This window comes from Hemibagrus wyckioides, linkage group LG06, assembly GCF_019097595.1.
Source record: "Hemibagrus wyckioides isolate EC202008001 linkage group LG06, SWU_Hwy_1.0, whole genome shotgun sequence".
Lineage (NCBI taxonomy): Eukaryota > Metazoa > Chordata > Actinopteri > Siluriformes > Bagridae > Hemibagrus > Hemibagrus wyckioides.
This window is the reverse complement of record NC_080715.1, coordinates 864,573-869,572: the sequence shown is the minus strand read 5'-3', so window position 1 is coordinate 869,572 and position 5,000 is coordinate 864,573. Positions and strand designations below refer to the sequence as shown.

General features: G+C 43.2%; 1 protein-coding gene across 2 annotated transcripts in view; it reads left to right on the top strand.

Moving 5' to 3' along the window:
- Window positions 1–5,000, top strand: part of znf804a (zinc finger protein 804A) — a 93,303-nt gene that overhangs the window by 11,059 nt on the left and 77,244 nt on the right. The window lies entirely within an intron of this gene.

The following is a 5,000-nucleotide window of genomic DNA, read 5'->3' as shown; positions in this document are numbered from 1 at the left end:
TGTGATCCGATCCAACAGACGAGCTACTGTTGATCAGACTGCTGAAGAAGTTAATGCAGGTTCTGATAGAAAGGGGTCAGAATACACAGTGCAGGACGGGTCAGCAAAAGGAGGACCAACACAATATTAGGTCATAATGTTATGCCTGATCAGTATATAATTATTGTAACAATCACAGGTTAACGGTTTATTCCTCGTTTACAGACAGAAGATCTTCTACTACAGCAGTAGAACAGAGCTTAGCTACTTGGACATCTGCAACTGTCACTGTTTTTTCTTCCTGCTGTAGTTACAGCTCATCAGTATACAGTGGAAAAACACTCAGTTTGATGTAATCAGAACAACATGAGGATTAGCTTCGTTAATTAACATTTTACAGTCTCATCAAGTTTTGAAGCCTTGTTTCTAGGGCTGGTTCCCAAATTCCCATTTCCCTCGATCCCAAGTCCTTCCCTCCTCCTCCTCTCACACCTCTGAATAAAACTAGACTAACGAGATTAGGGGAGCGTGAGCACAGAAGGACAGGTTGTGTTCTACAGACCACAGTGATGTGATTTTAAACCGCAGACGTTATTTGACCCTATGAAGAAAGATCTATCTTTAGTGTTGTTTTACTGAAGCCCTTAATCCTGATACATCTCTCTGTAGATGCGTTCTCTGTGCAGAGAGAAGAGAGTCTTCTGTATTCCTGACCTTTGCTTGCGTACTTCATGAAGCATTGAGGTTTGGTTAAAGATGGAGGTTGTGTTCTAGACACCGGAATGAGGTTGTGAGCTGAAATTTAAAATAAAAGAGTAATATTTTTGCACGTTGTTATTACAGGAGCTCATAATGCTTTACTCTGCACATGGAGTCCTGTAGGTTACAAAGCGTTACAGAGAGATGGCTGAGACACGGGCCGCACTTCCTCTTTGGATCGAGCGGCTCAGTGAATTTACATGCGACTGCACTCGTTTCAGCTGCTGTATCGATATCCTCTCCATACCAGCCAGCGTTTCCCAACATTCATTGCCACTTCAGGCGTGTCATTGTGTTCCAGGGTTGATTCATCACACACACACAGTCTATTGACTCCCATTCTGTAGGGACTGAATGGAGATGGAGAAATGCTGCGTCGGCAGGAGGTTGCTATGGTGACAGAAGATTTCGATGAGCGCTCTGTGACCTGCACTCCATTACAGTTTTTAAAGCGGCCTGCTTGACTTTTCCCTCTCCACCTGCCCTCAGTCACTTCCCTCGGGCTCTCTTACAGACGGTTCCATCACTATCAGCTCACTCCACGTTCTCAGGAGGACGGTTCTGTGAGGGAACATTGAACATTGACATCACTCTGGACCTCTGACACCTTCGTTAGAAAAACACAAGCAACAACATGCTTCATATTTCAGAACACTTCATATTTCAGCGTTTAGTCTTCGAGGTTAAAAACAGGGTTTTGTTATTCAGACTGTCCATCTGTACATGACAGCTGATGAAACTTTTCCACATAGTAACTAATGAATTAAATATTAATATTTAATCAGACTTGTTGCAGAGATTAAACAGATGGAATTCATCTCTGCATCCGTTTATTTTTAGTGGAGAAACTCCTTCATGGCTCTCTGGGGTTTAAACCAGGTTCACGCTGGACTTTGTTATTTTCTTCAGTCAAGCAGAGCAGCGAGGAAAATGTTCACTGTGAGATCTCATGATTCATTACCAATCCCTCCATTATTGTCCATCAGCAAGAAGAACCCACAGCCACACCCACTTATTATACTGGCTTTTGTTTCTGAGGGAAATGTAATGGAGCCTAAATGAATGTAGATAAACACGGTCACACACAACACGCTGCTACAGAAATAAATTATTTTTCACTTTTAATTAAGCTTTATTCTTTTTACCAAGCATTCTAAAGGCACCAATCTAGAACCCAGAAAGTGTGGGTTGTGCCTCTGGGGGAACCCTTAAACATAACATAAACTCTATAAAAAGGCTCTGTCTTTGAGGACTTCCAAAGGAATCAAACTGATCTAGAACCACTTAAGACTTTTTATTTCTAAAGGAATAACCAAATCTAGAACCACAGCGGATCTGCTTGTCCTAATATGGGAACCTTAAATGTTCTGTACACTTAAAAACATCCTTCATTCAGACATGGTCCATGTTTAAAGAGGTGAGGAAGCCTGAACAATGCAATGAATCCCTGAAGCATGACGTAATAAGGATATTACCAGCCTTATCTAGAACCTAGTCTAGAACCCCAGGCTTTAGGGTTTTCTCGTCCCTCTATTATGACCCTTAAACTCTCATAAACTTTACTACTGAGAGTTTTGTACCATACAGGGATCTTTTGTGATGTAAAGAAGAGCCCTTAACACCTCAAGGGGAGATTTCTTCCAAGAAGAGTTCATTTTCTCAGGAATGGATGAACAGTGATCCAAATCTGGAACCCAGATAAACTCTGAGTCTCCTTTGGGACAGGGTTCCTCTCTGAGGAAGTGAAGAACCCTTAACAATCCAGTGATCCCTGAGCCGAGTGTGTGTGTGTGTCTGTGTATGAGTATGTGTGTGTGTGTGTGTGTGTGTAAATGCAGTACTAAATCCCATCCTATTAGAGACTCCATTGGAAAATGAAGACAGTAAATGAATTAGCCGTGAATTAGCCAGTCGCTGCTGCTTTGTTCTCTTGTACTGCGGTCTGGTTGGACGGCTCGAGCAGGAGGTGTGTCAGGGGTTCAGCTCACATGATGGATTTACACGCAAAGAGAAGAGTGTGTTTGTTTAACTCTACACACACGAGCATTCTGGGAGATCTGTGCAGCACGCTCGGTTACACAGTGACACACATGCTCACATCTGGCTTCATTAGCATAGCCATAAAACGGTGCTTAGCTTCCAGCGCTGCTCCAACCGTGTCGTATACGCTTGTTAAGTGTAGCACGGTGCTGAAATGCGTGCCAAGACTCTGTGTGTGTGTGTGTGTGAGAGAGAGAGAAATATCCTCGCCTCAGTTACTGAAAGAAAGAAGATGGTTTATGAATATGCTAATCCTGTGACTTCCTCCTTTCACACCAATTGACAAAAAACACACAGACATATAATGAAGTCTACATGTCAGATAAACACACAACATTTCACTAAGACACAGAAACACAGCAGGGGCTCAATTACACTCACTATTAGCATTAGCATTTGTTCTCAGCTACATCCAAAAGATCCACAAGATTAAAACTCTATTATTAATTAATTATCCGCAGAGTGTTATAGCGCATTTTACCGCGTCGTAGCATTCAGTAGCGAGCAGTTCCTGCTCATCACTGCAGGTTTTATAACAGAACACCTGATCTGCTCTACACCTGGCCTCATGTCAGTGACCTCACACCAGATAAAGCAGGCAGCAGAGAGGATAAACTAAACTACATTATCTGATTTTATAGCAGCCATAGATACGGGATCGCCATCGGTAACGACAAGCACTGAAACACGTTCTATACTCAGTCTGAATAAATGATAGGATATGATAGAAATGATAGTAGCTTCTCTCAGAACCTGCTCAGATGTTTATGCAGATCCTGAACTCTTCTGTGTGACACTGAAGCATTAGCATAGTCCAGGTCATCACACTGCCTCTGTTCGCCCCTGAGCTCAGGTTTAAAAATACCCCAATGTCCACTAGTGTGTGTGTGTGTGTGTGTGTGTGTATGTATGTGTGTGTCTGAAGGGCAGTGTGTAAGGTCTATCTTGGTGTGTGTATTTCCCAGAAGACTTTTATTCTCCATCTGTAGAGCGTGACTCTGCCCTGATCTGACCTTTTCCTTCAGCTGTAGAAAGACAGAAACAGAGAGAACGTGGAGCAGAGAATCCTTTGGTCTGCAGTTTAATATGTATCATCTCTGTTCTTCTTCCTTCCTGTATTCTTTCACTCCCTTCATCCTTTCCTGGATTATTTTAGGAGAACTACAGTGTTTAATAAAGCGTTACCTCCAGCGTCACTGGCTGGAGGTTCTGACCGCTCTGTGGTCCATCATTTCCACTTCACTTCAGGTTTTAAACCGCAAATTTGTTGCTCATGCAGAGAGTGTGTAGTAGTCATGTGTCGGGATTAGTGAGTTAATTAAATAATTTCAGAAATGTTGTATCTCCTGCTATGAACACACATCTATCCCATAGTCTGAGTTAGGTGATGACCAGTAGAAGAAGTCCATTTTATTTTTACTCTTTGACCTTTAATGGACCCTGTGATTGGCTCTTTATGAAGTTTAGAGGTGTGTGTGAGACGGTTCTTCCTTCCTCTCTTCTAGCTTTGCCTTTTAAAGGTTAATAAAACCTAAAGTGATGACCATCATGACCCAAGCTGTGTGTATGAGTGCTCTCAGAGCCAAGGGCTGCTCCGACCTGACGCTCCGGTCAGCTCAAAGGCGATGCTCTGGACTTCTTCCTGGACACTACAGAAGCCTGTGTTGACAGAAAAAACTTCCCAGCTGCTGCTGTAGGCATCTCGTCCTCCATACAGTGCAGTGTGTCTCATCCATCCAGGAGCAGGTGACGGTGATGGACACCAGCTTCTATACCCAACACTCAGAATCAGCGATTTCTGCTGCAGCTTGTCCACACACTCAGATTTTAACAAGAGTGTGTCCTTAAATAGGATGGATGGCAGGATGACCGACAGGTTCACAGCTTTTTAATGTCCCTCAGCTGGACGTGTGGTTTATCTGTACGGCTGTTCCGTGGCGTGAAGATTGAGTGCACTGCTTGTCTTTTTCTTTCCTCCTCTCTTTCATCTCTTTTCTTACACACACACACTCACACACACTCACACACACAACTCACTCACACACACATCTCACACACACTCACACACTCACACACACACCTCACACACACATACACTCACACACACAACTCACACACACATCTCACACACACTCACATACACACTCACATACATTCACATACACTCACATACACTCAAGCACACTCACACACACTCACACACTCACATACACTCAAGCACA